The 14,380-nt window shown below is 38.9% G+C and overlaps 1 pseudogene; it reads right to left on the bottom strand.

Annotated features, from left to right (window-relative positions):
- Positions 1-11,596: 11,596 nt before the first annotated feature.
- LOC102389921 lies at positions 11,597-14,380 on the bottom strand (annotated as a pseudogene).

The raw sequence follows: 14,380 nt of genomic DNA, 5'->3' as shown, positions 1-14,380 counted from the left end.
CTTCTTCATTACCACAACAACTTTGGTTTAGTTTTGAGTTTTCTGAAGGGAACAGTCTGCGTGTCACTTATTGCTGGGAAGTCATTTGATAGTACATATTCACTAATTAGGAAGCAAAGGTATGGCAGTCAACACCCACAGAACTCTCTCTTCTGACATCCTTTCTCATGGAATGGTACATTGTATCCCAGGAGTGTCTTTACACAGCTCTGAAACTGCACCAAACATGTTTTTGTGAACCTGGGAATAGGGCCTGATGGCGAAAGAAGTATTTTCCCACTATGAAAGCTGGATAGCTGCAGCCTTAAATTTGCAGTAAAACACATTGGTTCATTATTCTCAACAACAGCTTTCACCATGATTTTGAGTTTTCTGAAATAAAAAGGATGCTTCCAACTTCAGGCTGGGAATTCATCTGACAGTAATTTCTAGTGATTTTTAGTGATTTCACCTAATCATAGTAACAACAGATATGGCAGTCAACAGTCACAGAACACTCTCCCCTGCCATTTTTCTCATGGAATGGTACAGTGTGTCCTAAGTGTGTCTTTACACAACTCTGAAACAGCCAGGAAACATGCTTTTGTGAACCTGGGAATTGGGCCTTTATGGTAAAAGCTGTATTTTCCACTTGTGGAAGCTAGATAACTGTAGCCTCAGAGCTGCCAGGAAAACACATGGATTCATTTTTCTTTTTATTACAACAACATCTTTGATCAAGTTATTGAGTTTTCTGAAAGAAACAGGGTGCAGGCTACTTCTTGCTCAGAAGTCACCAGACAGTACTGTTTCATCTAATCAGGGAAACAACAGGTATGGCAGTCAACAATCACAGAACACTCTCCCTTGACCTCTTTTCTCATGGAGTGGTACAGTGTTTCCTAGGTGTGTTTTTAGAAAGCTCTGAAAATGAAGGGAAACATGCTTCTTTGAACCTGGTTATTGGGGCCTGATGGCAAAAGAAGTATTTCCCCACTGTGAAAGCTGAGTAGTTGTAGCCTAAAACCTGCTATAGAAACATTGGTTCATTGTTCTCTTCATTACAGAAGCAGATTTGGTCTAGTTTTTGAGTATTCTGAAAATAATGAGCTGGTTTCCACTTCTTGCTGAAGTCATCTGACAGCACAGTTTCAGCACACACAGAACACTCTCCCCTGACGTTTCTTTCTCATGGAACAGCACAGTGCTTCCTAGGAGTGTCTCTACAAAGCTCAGAAAGCTCCAGGTTCATGCTTCTATGAGCCTGGGAACTGAGGCCTGATGGCAAACCAAGTATATTCCCACTGTGAAAGCTGGAGAACTGCAGCATCAGTCCTGACAGAAAAATACCCTGGTTCTTTTCTCTCATCATTACACCAACATCTTTGGTCTAGTTTTTGAGTTTTCTGAAAGAAACAGGCTGCTTGCCACTTCTTGGTAGGAAGTCATCTGGAAGTACAGATTCACCTAATCAGGGTAACAACATGTAAGTCAGTCAACACTCACAGAACACTCTACTGTCATCTTTCCATATGATGGTACAATGTATCCTAGGTGTGTCTTTACACAACTCAGAAACTGCCAGGAAACATGCATTTGTGAATCTGCAAACAAACAAAAACAAGTAAAAGCTATCTTTCCCACATTTACAAAATGGATAATTGCAGCCACAAACCTGCCAAGAAACAGACTGGTTCATTTTTCTCTTCATGATAACAACTTTGGTCAAGTTTTTGAGTTTTATGTAAGAAACAGGCTGCTTGCCCCTTCTTGCTGGGAAGTCATCTGACAGTTCAGTTACACCTAACCAGAGTAACTACAGGTTTGGCAGTCAACATTCACTCACAGACACTCCCCCTGGCTTCTTTTCTCACGGAATGACGTGTTGCGTCCTAGGAGCATCTTCAAATAGCACTAAAACTACAGGGAACACTGCGTTTCTGTGAACCTGGAAATTGGGGTCTGATTGCAAAATCAGCATTTCCCCCAGTGACAGCTGGACAGTTGCAGCATTAAACTTGCCAGAAACTCCCTGGTTTATTTTGCTCTCCCTTATAATAATAGCTTTGGTTGTGATGATTTTGAGTTTTCTGAAACCAAAAGGACACTTCCAGCTTCTTGAGGGGAAGTCATCTGACAGAACAGTTTACCCTTATCAGAGTAACAACTGGTATGGTAGTCAACATTTACAGAACACTCCCCCCTGACACTTTTTCTCATGGAATGATACAATAAGTCCTAGAAGTGTCTCACACAGCTCTGAAACTGCAGGGAAACATGTTTTTGTGAACCTGGGCATTGGGACCTAATGGCAAAAGAAGTATATTTACCCAGTGAAATCTGGGTAGTTTCAGCCTCATACTTGCCAGAAAAACATACTTCTTCATTTTCCTTTTCATTTCAACCACATCTTTGGTCATGATTTTGAGTTTTCTGAAACAAAAAGCAGGTTTCCGACTTCTTGCTGGGAAGTCATCTGACAGTACCTAATCAGAGTAACAACAAGAATTGCAGCCAACACTCACAAAACACCGTATCCCCTGACACTTTTTTTTTTTTTTCTTATGGAATGGTACAGTGTTTCCTAGGAGTGTCTTTACAAAGCTCTGAAAACGTAGGGCGACATGTTTTTATGAACCTGGGAATTGGGGTCTGATGGCAAAAGAAGTATATACCCATTGTTGAGGCTTGAGAGTTGCAGATTTGAACCTGCCATAAAAACACGTTGGTTCATTTCTCTCTTCATTGCCAACATTTGCTGGATCATAGAAAAACAAGGGAATTCCACTTGCTTGGACAGGCAACCCACTCCAGTATTCTTGCCTAGAAAATCCCATGGACGGAAGATCCTAGAGGGCTACAAGAGTCGAACATGACTAGAGCGACTTTGCATGGTTATTTCCCTTCCCCAGATCAGTTAGGCTGTTAATACCCCAGAAAATTAGGCTCCTGTTAACTAGTTTATTCTAAGAGCAGGCCTTGTTAAGAACAGGATGCTCTGGTGTATTTCAAAATGGTCCACCCACTCAACTCTCCAGGTCAGAAACACATTTTCCCCCAGGATTTACCGTAAGAGCTTGGTCAAGCTCCTAGTGGTGTATCTCATGAAACTGTGGGAACTCTCCAAAGATTTGGTCTTTCTGGGGTTTTTAATTCTCAAAGTTGTTCACACTGAACCTCCTGCAATTCATTGATTACAGTTCAGTGTTCACAAATAAGGCAGTTTCTATTCATGAGTGTTTGCTCTCCTAAGTTGAGACTTTCTGAATTCATCTGTCTGTGTCTCTAATCTTGAAGACAGGCAGCGATTTATTCCCCCATGTCTTATGGATCCAAGAATAGTTTTTGAGTTTTCAGTCTCTTCAGTTTTTTATTTATTGTTAGGATGGAGTGGCAACTTCTAAGCTCCTTATTAGCAGAACTAGAAATTTGGAATTTTAGTTTGTTCATTTTTACTTATGACTAGTGCTTCTGATATAGTTTAACAGCGCACTTATTGAACAACAACTGGATTGATTCGTTTTGGCTATCACAAATAAAACTGCTATGAACATTCACCTACAGGGGTTTGTGTGAACGTAAATTCTCATTTCCCTGGGATAAATGTCCAAAGGGTGCAATTGATGGGTAATTGCATGTTCAGTTTTATAAGAAAGTGCCAAACTGTTTTCCAGAGTGATTGTAATCTTTATGTGTGTATGTGCAGTGAAATGATCACTTATGTAATATCTATCACCACATAGTAAATTTTTCTTGTGATAGGGCTTTTAATATTTACTCTTCCAGCAACTTTCAAATATACAACAAAGTATTAACAATAGTCATCATGCTTTATGTTACATCCCTTTGACTTATTTTTAACTGGAGTTTATACATTTTGGTCACCTTCACTCATTTTTGCCACCCCCCAAAGCTGGAAACCACCAATCTCTTCTCTCTATTCTCTGTATTTATGGGTTTAATTTTGTTTTTTAGACTCCACAAATAAGTGAGATCATGCAGTATTTGTTTTTCTGTCTGATTTATTCATTTAGCATAAATGCACTCCAGGTCCACTCATAATGTTACAAATGGCAATATTTCCTTTTATGATGGCTGAATAATATTCCATTGTGTGTGCACACGTGCATGTGAGTATGCCGTTGTTGTTCAGTCATCAAGTTGGGCTCTTTGCCACCCCACAGACTATAGCTAGACTTCCCTGTCCCTCACCATCTTGTGAAGTTTGTTCACGTCCATTGAGTTGGTGATGCCATTCAACCATCTCATGCTGTGTTGCCCATTTCTCCTCCTGCCATCAATCTTTCCCCGCATTTTAGGATTTTTTTTTTTTTTTCAACGAGTCAGCTCTTCACATTCAGTGGCCAAACCTTCAGCATCAGTCTTTCCAATGAATATTCAGGACTGATTTCCTTTAGGACTGACTGGTTTGACCTCCAAAGGACTCTGAAGTCTTCTTCAGCACCACGATTTGAAAGCATCAGTTTTTTGGCACTCAGCCTTCTTTATGGTCTAACTCTCACATCCATACATGACTATTGGAAAAACCCTAACTTTGACTATGTGGATCTTCTTTTATTTTTTAATTGAAGGATAATTGCTTTATAGAATTTTGTTGTTTTCTGTCAAACCTCAACATGAATCAGCCATAGGTATACATATATCCCCTCCCTTTTGAACCTCCCTCCCATCTTCTGCCCCTTCCCACCCCTCTAAATTGATACAGAGACCCTGTTTGAGTTTCCTGAGCCATACAGCAAATGCCCGTTGGGTATCTGTTTTACATACGGTAATGTAAGTTTCCATGCTACTCTTGCTGTCGGGAGCCGCATTAGGCATTACTGACAAAATGGAGGCATGGCCCTAAACCCCCTCCCTTTGTTCCATAGGCATGGACCTGGAATGAAGGAGTTAGGCTTTGTGATTCTGACTTGCTTTTTCCTTTCCTTGGCTGAGTTGACTGAAGAGAATATTAAGGTGCTTATTGTTTTTGAGAGGAGCACAAGAAGGCATAAAGCCTTCTGCAGCTGTGCTAAAAGAATAATACATAAAGTTAATCACGGACATTTGTTCAAGGACTTTTACAAAAAAGTGTTCCAGGGTGAGCACAAAGGCCGCAGCCTGAGGCCATGGGAGGGATTGCTATCTGAAGTCCATTTGTGAAAAAAGTGTTTATGGCAAAGGAGTTTGCTGAATTGAGGGCTTAGGAAAAATTAAAATAGTTAGAAGCTAAAGATTTAAGGATTGATGTAATGTTAGCATATTCTACTATAGCTTATAGAAATTAGGGACTTTAGAGATATTATTAGCAAGAAGCCCTTTCTAAGAAATAGTGAGCTTAGGATACTAGGGGCAAACGGACTTAGAAAGATAAGAATTAAACTGAGGAATGTGGTATGCAGCCCAGACATTAGCATGAGTTACAGTATATTCACAAGGACACATGAGAAAAAGTAGATAAGAAAATTGCTGAGGAAGAAACTCCTTTAGAGGGCAACAATGATTTTTGGAGAAAAATAAATCTGGGTCAATGGGAACTAAAAATATTAAACCTCTGACCTAATGCTTTTGTAAAAGTACAAAAGAGAATCATAAGCTTGAAATAAACAGGCAGTCCAAGAAAAATGAGAGGATGCCTCAGTTTCTCGCTGACACCGCTCATCCCTTCAGGTTGAATTCCTGGATGCTGGAGCTGGACTCCGGCATCTTGCCATACATCTCACCCTCTCCTCTCTTCACCCCATGTCCATAAGTCTATTCTCTATGTCTGTTTTTCCACTGCTGCCCTTAAAAATAAATTTTTCAGTACCATATTTCTAGATTCTGTATATATGCATTAGAATACGATATTTATCTTACTCTTTCTGACTCATTTCACTCTGTATAATAGGTTCTAGGTTCATCTACTTCATCAGAACTGACTCAAATGTGTTCCTTTTTGTGGCTGAGTAATATTCCATTGTGTGTATATACCACAACTTCTTTATCCATTCATCTGTTGATGGACATCTAGGTTGCTTCCATGTTCTCTGTGGTCAGAGAAGATGCAGAAAATTGAAATCATATATATATACAAGACTTCAATTTTCTTAAATTTACTGAATTTTCTTAAATTGATATGATTTCATTTTTCTTAAATTTACTGAATTTTTATTTGTGACCCAAGATGTGGTCTATCTTGGAGAATGTTCCATGTGCACTTGAGAAGAAGGTGTATTCTTCTGCATTTGGATGGAATGTCCTGAAGATATCAATGAGATCCATCTCATTTAATGTATCATTTAAGACTTGTATTTCCTTATTAATTTTTTGTTTTCATGGTCTATCCATTGGTGTGAGTGGGGTGTTAAAGTTTTCTACTATTATTGTGTTACTGTCAATTTCTCATTTTCTGTCTGTTCGTGTTTGTCTTATGTTTTGAGGTGCTCCTATGTTGGGTGCATAGATATTTACAGTTGTTATTTCTTCTTCTTGGATTGATCCCTTGATCATTATGTAGTGTCTTTCCTTGTCTCTTGTAATCTTCTTTATTTTAAGGTCTATTTTGTCTGATATGAGGATTGTTACTCCAGCTTTCTTTTGCTCCCCATTTGCATGGAATATATTTTTCCACCCTCTCACTTTCAGTCTATATGTGTCTTTAAGTCTGAAGTGGGTTACTTGTAAACAGTATATATACAGCTCTTGTTTTTGTATTCATTCAGCCAGTCTGTGTCTTTTGGTTGAAGCATTTAATCCATTTACATTTAAAGCAATTATTGATATATATGTTCCTATTGCCATTTTCTAATTGTTTGGGGTTGATTTTGTAGATCTTTTTTCTTCTGTTGTATTTCTTGACTATATAAATCCATTTAACATTTGTTGTAAAGCTGGTTTGGTGGTACTGAATTCTCTTAACTGTTGCTTGTCTGCAAAGCTTTTGATTTCTCCATCAATTTTGAATGAGATCCTTGCCATGTACTGTAATCTTGGTTGTAGATTTTCCCCTTTCAATACTTTAAATATATCCTGCCATTCCCTTCTTGCCTGCAGAGTTTCTGCTGAAAGACCAGCTGTTAAGTGTATGGGGCTTCCCTTGTAGTTTACTTTTCATTTCTCCTTACTGCTTTTAATATTCTTTCTTTGTGTTTAGTCTTTGTTAGTTTGATTTGTATGTGTCTTGGAATGTTTCTCCTTGGGTTTATCCTGTATGGGACTCTTTGTGCCTCTTGTACTTGATTGCCTATTTCCTTTTCCATGTTGGGGAAATTTTCAAGTATAGTCTTTTCAAAAATTTTCTCATACCCTTTCTTTTTCTCTTCTTCTTCTGGGACCTGTATAAATTGACTATTGGTGTGTTTGATGTGGTCCCAGAGTTCTCTGAAACTGTCCTCAGCTCTTTTCATTCTTTTCACTTTATTCTGCTCTTCAGAAGTTGTTTACACCATTTTATCTTCCAGCTCACTGATTCATTCTTCTGCTTCAGATATTCTGCTATTGATTCTGTCTAGAATATTTTTAATTTCAGAAATTGTGTTGTTTGTCTCTGTATGCTTATTCTTTAATTCTTCTAGGTCTTTTTAAATTGATTCTTGCATTTTCTCCATTTTGTTTTCCAAGGTTTTTGATCATCTTTACTATCATTATTCTGAATTCTTTTTCAGGTAAGTTTCCTATTTCCTCTTCATTTATTTGGACTTCTGTGTTTCTAGTTTGTTCCTTCATTTGTGCAGTATTTCTCTGCCTTTTCATATATTTTTAAAGTTATTGTGTTTGAGGTCTCCTTTCCCCAGGCTTTAAGGAAAGATGAATTCTTTCCTTGAAGAAGGTTGTATTCTTTATTCCTCTTGGTTTCTGCCTTCCTAAGGTTGGTTCAGTGGTTTGTGTGAGCTTCCTATAGGGTGAGATTTGTGCTGTTTTTCCTCTGATGGGCAAGGCTGAGTGAGGTGGTACTCCTGTCTGCTGATGATTGGGTTTGTATTTTTGTTTTGTTTGTTGTTTAGATGAGGCATCCTGCACAGGGTGCTACTGGTGGTTGGCTGATGTCGGGTCTTGTATTCAAGTGGTTTCCTTTGTGTAAGTTTAAACTATGTGATACTCCCTAGGGTTAGTTCCCTGGTAGTCTAGGGTGTTGGAGTTAGTGCTCCCACTCCAAAGGCTCAGGGGTTTGATCTCTGGTCAGGAATGAGGATTCCACAAGTGGTTTGTTATGGCATTAAGGGAGAGTGAAACAAATATCCAAAAATGAGAAACCAAAGATGAACCCCAGACAAATGGCATGTACAAAATCAGGCAAATAATAATTAAAATAATGGAATATACACAGGTACATATACACCCATGAAAAAAGTGAAAGCAGTCCAACAAAAATAAAGTACAGTAGATTGACCCAGTGAACAACAGAAATCAAAAATTATACTTACCAGTTAAGAACAAGACTAACTTAAGCACAAACTGGAAAACAAAAGTAAAGCAAAGTGCCAAGTGGGGAATAAAGCAATGAAAACAAAACTAACAAATATGTTGAGTGGAAAGGAAAGAAAGAAAGAGTAGATATGCAAAGTTAAATAGAGGTAGATGAGAAAGATTTATATACATTAAAGATTAATGCAAGGGGAAAAGAACAGTAGGAAAGGCAAATGAAGGAATAGATGTAGAAAAAGTACAATAGGTTTAAAAAAATTAAAACTTATAAAAGGAGAAAGGAGAAAAAAAAATGGAAGAAGAAAAAAGGGAAAAACAGGAAAACTTCACAGAACTGCAAAAGTTCAGTGTAGAGGCAGAGGTTTATAACAATAAAAAGTGTGACTGAATATACACGTATACATATACACCCGTAAGCAAAATCAAAACAGTTGAAAAAATATTAAGTACAATAGATTGACCCAGCAAACAAAGGAAACCAAAAATTATACCTACCAAAACAAAACTAATTAAAGCACAAACTGGAAAACAAAACTAAAGCAAGGTGCCAACTGGGGAATAATGCAATGAAAATAAAACTAACAAATATGTTGAGAGGAAAGGAGAGAAAGAAAAGAAAGAAAGAAAGAATAGATATGCAAAGTAAAATAGAGGTAGATACTTATATACATTAAAGATTAACTGCAAGGGGAAAATAAGAGTAGTAAAAGCAAACAAAGGAACAAATGTAGAAAAAAAAATAATAGGTATAAAAATTAAAATTAAAAAAAGAAAAGAAGAAAAGAGGAAAACTCCCCAGAACTGCAAAAGCCCAACCTAGAGGCAGAGGTTTATGACAATAAAAAATGTGATGGAGGAAAAAGAAAGGAATAAAAAAAAAAAGCTGAAAAGCTTAATTTGATTTCTTAGTGCCAATAAAATCGACAACTACAATGGGGGGTGGGGGGGGGACAGAAAAAAAAAAAACCCAAAGAATCTACAGAACAAGTCAAAAAATAAGAATAATAAATATTTTTCTTGAGTCACTGCTGTCAGTCCTTTCTCGTGCTGCAAATCACAGTCTACCTCACCTCACTAGGATGCCCTCCAACACTGTGCTGATCTCTGGACCTGCTGTGGGGGCTGCTGAGATTCTAGTCTGGTCCTACTCCTGTGTGTTCTTGCCTCCAATGTCCAGAGCTATCAGAGCTAGTGTGTTTTATTTTGCGGGAGCTCTCAGTGTCCTTTTATATATTCCATAGATATAGAGTTTGCCTAGTTGATTGTGTGGATTTAATCTGAAGCTTGTACAGCTGGTGGGAAGGTTTTGGGTCTTCTTCCTTAGCCACACTGCCCCTGGGTTTCAACTCTGGTTTTATTTCCACCTCTCCATGTGGGTCGTCCAGTGGGGTTTGTTCTTGAGGCTGCTGTGGAGGGCTTGGGTCTGTCCCTGTGAGGGCTGAGTGTGGAGATGGTGCAGCTGCTTGGATCACAGGGGTTCTGGCAGCACCAGGTACTCAGGGGAGTTGGCGGATAGGGGAGCAGGAAATATAGTGCTCTAGAAGGGTATGGCAACCAGTTTTGGTCAATACGCTCCAGTATTCTTGCCTGGAGAACTCCCTTCTCTGACAGAGAAGCCTGGCAGGCCACAGTCTACAGGGTTGCAAAGAGCCGGACAGGACCAAAGTGATCCTGTGCACATAAACAATTATTTTGCGTGTGGTAGCTCTCCCCAGTGAGAGTTGAGCGTGAAGGTGGTGCAGTTGCTTGGCTTGCAGGGACCCTGGCAGCACCAAGTGTACAGGGACACAAACTGCTTCCGTGGCAGGAGTTATGGCCCGTCAGAGTCTTTTCTCGAGCCTCTTGTAGCTGGCTATCAGAAGGCCTCTTTGGCCAGTCTTTCTCCATAGCTCTACCTGGTCAGGCACTTAGAGGGAATCCCTTGCCTGGGGTCCCTCTCTGTTGTTCTACACGTCAGGCACATAGAGGCCCTCCCGCCCCTGACTGGGGTCCTACTCCATAGACCCCATCAGGTACTCAAAGGGGCACCCTGAGTGGGGTCCTACTCTTCAGTTCAGTGCCTCAAGTGTTTGATGGGCCAGCCTCTCTATTGTTCAGCTGCCAATGCTGGCGTGTGGAGAGAGGCTATGGTGATGGCTCTACATCCTGTGAGTTGACTCAGCAGTATTGCCTTGCTCCCATGGCTGCCCAGCTTTCCTCTGCAGGCATTTCCCACCACAGTCTCCTCCCTCACATCCCCTCGATCCGTCTCTGCACAGTCAACAGCAGCCCTCGAACTGGGTTTGCTCCACAATCCCTAAACCCCAGCTCCCAGCTGCTGCACCTTCTAGGGTACCTGCGTCCCTGTCCAGGGTATGTATGGCTGTGGCAAGGACTGTCTGATTCTCATTCCGTTTAGGCTGCTACAGATCAGCTGTTTCACTTAAATGTTTCTCCTCTGACTCAGACAATTGCCCGGCTGTGGGGATCGGACCCCTGCTTCCGTTCCCCCACCTGCCGAGGATATGTCCACTCCTACTAACACTCCTGTTTTTTCCCCTAGTTCCTTCATCTTACTGAGTTTTGCATGGTTCTCTATATGATTTTCCACTGGTCAGGTCCTCCTGTATGCTTTCAGCTGGTGTTCTGTATGCACTTCTGTGTCTGAAGGTGTATTCTTGATGTAGCCATGGAGAGAGATGTATTCCACCTCCACTTACTCCTCCATCTGTTCCCCCTCATCTTTATTTTTAACTGTAATAAAATAAACAAATTAACTTTATTACTACTTCAGTCCTTATGTTGATTGTTTATAAAAATACCAGTTTGAAATACATTATTGAAAGTGAATACACACAATAAATAGAAAATAAGGATGCATGGTGCTGCAGACATATAAACCAACTTATCTTGATCTATTGCCCACTGCTGTAGGCAAAATTTGACATGGATTCAGCACTACTGACACAGCAGTCAGACTATAAGGGTGAGGGTTGCAAACTATGAGAAAAGTAGCTTAAAATTCTGGACCAAAAAAACCCTCTGGATCACTCACCAAAAGAAAAAACAAAAAACAATAATTGTTGTTTATCTGGAAGTTAACCTTAGTATAATACTGAATTATCTACTACTACCAATAGGGACAATTTAAAAATAAGAAAAGTGCCAGGGAACCTTCACTAACAGTATTTTTAAGTCAGTTTTTTTTTTTTTTTAAATATCTGGTTATTACTCAAATATCCTAAGCCATGAGGCAGGCCTTAAGGCAATAAATTATAAATAGCCTGAAATTAGTAACTTAAATGTGACATGGTTAATACAGTATACACTGCATGAGTATCTCAACCAACCTTTTTCAGGTGAGGTAATAATTAAAAGGTTTAAATTTACAGTTTCAATTTCTGCTCAAATGAGTGATGTCAGTATTCTAGCAACAGTGATGACATCCTATTATTGTAAATATGCTAACATACATACTTCTCTAAATTATACTTGATTGAATTCTATGTACATGTGGTTCCATATTCCAAGTGTAAATTTTCAACAGTATGGGTTTATAATTAAAGCTGAGTTTGACAAATGCTTTCTGACTTCTGAAAGAAAATGATGAAAACACTTCCTAAAAGTGAATAAACTAGATACAAGTAGGTGACCATCTCATTTTTTCTTTACACGTGATGAACTTCATGAAACATCATTTCCTGAGGTATGTTTGTTTCTGGAACATACAGCTTACATGCTCTTCTTTCAAAGGCGGCCACCATCTGCTTTACAGCTTCATCAAAAAACTATTGTGGCAAGCTGAGAGTGTAGAAGTGAGCAAAATTCAAAAGAAATTGAAAAATCCAAAGTACAAGTTCTTGGGTAGCCAGGAAGACCTGGGTGAAAATGCCAAATAGTCTCCAAATGATTGAAGAGCTTCCCATCAGTACAGGATACCTTCACCAAATGTGGTTTCACCAAGGTTACTACTGATGTACTGCACTTCAATACAGGTGGAAATCCAATTTCTAATCGTGTTTTGCAGTATTCAGATTTCCTTGATATTATATCTGATTTTTTGCACCAAAGAACAAAATGCTTGTAATTCTCCATTCCATCATACATTTCCTGCATAGAATAACCTACAATTCTCCTTTCTGAATATTCTTTTGTTTATTAATGGTGCAGCAATTCTGAAGAAGGTTTTTGTGTGTATCTTCTTAGGCAAAATTGAGTTATGTAGTGGAAGAGTTCTGCTCATCAGTATACCACAGGAAGCTAAATAACTGACATTCCTCACAGGCATTGCACTAGAGCGAGGGTTCTGGCAGCTGCGCCGACTTTGGAAGGCATCCCGAGACCAGCTTTGGGCTCTCTTACCTGTCTGAGCTGCCATGATCATCTTAGTGAAGCCCGTCACCAGTAAGCCGGGACCAGGCCCCAATTATCATCTTTTCAAGTGAATTTTGGTCTCTTAAAAACTCTGAGGGAAAGAATATTTCTTGTGTTTTTAATGGCAGGAAAGTAGATTTTAAATCTATTTAGACAAAGGCTTTTTGATTCTTATATAATTATAAAGCAACAGCCATACAACAGAAAATTCACAATTTTATCTTTGCTGATATCCTAAACTCTCAAGTTTGAAACCAGCAATTGGCGAGACTTAGAACTTCCCTAAGTGAAATTTTGGTAGCTTGTCACACTGATAGAAAAGTCAGACTAGAACAAGGAAGACTCAAGCACTCTTACACGACAGAAGAGGACAATGCTGTCTTCTAAAATTACTATGGTCAGAAAAGAAAATAGATGAATGTACTTTTTATGCTCTTACCACTCTTCCCTTTTACTCTTCTTTTTGTTTACTCTTCAATAATTTTGGTATGCAGATATTTAAAAATGCCCATTGTCACACACAAAAATTTTTTTTTTTAAAGTTCTAATAGAATCAAGCAATGCTCTGCATTAGGCCTAACCTTGAAAACCACTGTCTAACCACTGTCATCTAGTGGTCATAATATTTTAGAACACAATGACTCTACTCATCATTACCCTCTTTCCAAGACCAGTAACAGCTTTATAAAAATGGCCATGATGACCATCAATGCAGCTATACACACATAAACCATAAAAAAAAAATCCCCAAATAGCTAACATACTGAAGTACCCTAATACATCTAATGCATCTTAATATTTTGTAATACATTTATCTTTACCTGTTCATGTTCTTGAGCATTTTAAATGATTCAACTTAATGAAGCTAATCTCAGGCAGAGTTGAAAAGAAAATTCCAATTCATACTTAAGTATGAACAGATAATAGTCTCCATGTCACCTCACCTCTGCCCCTCAAATCTCATGGGGTTGTTCATAACATTTTTACATGTTCCTTTTTAAAATTTTAGAAAATATAAGCCTTTTTATTCTTCTTAGCCCAAATGACCAAAATACAAAATCAAGTTATTAGAACTAAAATAGTAACAACCAGTATTAGAGATCCATGTATTTTAGTATCCCAAAGACAAACATGCACAGTTACTCTTAGTTGACACATAAGACATGTGAGAGTCACTGCAGAGAACCTCGTAGCTCAGGCCATTCCAGTGGAGCTGCACTGATAATAGGAATGAGATAGAAGATTTCTGGGCTCAACATCAAGGAGGATCAGGCAAACACATAAACATTAAAAATAAAAAGAAAGGAGGAAAAAGTTTTCAAACACAAGCAAGCTAGAGACAGGGAGACCTAGCCAAGATGGTCATTCCCTCTGACTTAGTCACAGAACTGAGAAAGAAAAAAAGCTAAAAAGAATAAAATCCAAGCTCCAAAGCTTTGTATGGGAAATGATATAGCATACTCTCAGAGCCAGAATATAAGGAATTAAGACACAAGGGAGGAAGTGAAGGGGCTTCTCTTTCCATCACAGTTCAGTTCAGTTCAGACGCTCAGTCGTGTCCGACTCTTTGTGACCCCATGAAATCACAGCACGCCAGGCCTCCCTGTCCATCACCAACTCCCAGAGTTCACCCAAACTCACG

This window comes from Bubalus bubalis, chromosome 3 (genome assembly GCF_019923935.1).
Source record: "Bubalus bubalis isolate 160015118507 breed Murrah chromosome 3, NDDB_SH_1, whole genome shotgun sequence".
NCBI classification, from domain to species: Eukaryota; Metazoa; Chordata; class Mammalia; order Artiodactyla; family Bovidae; genus Bubalus; species Bubalus bubalis.
Note: the sequence above shows the minus strand (reverse complement) of the source record. Positions and strands in the feature narration are given on the sequence as shown.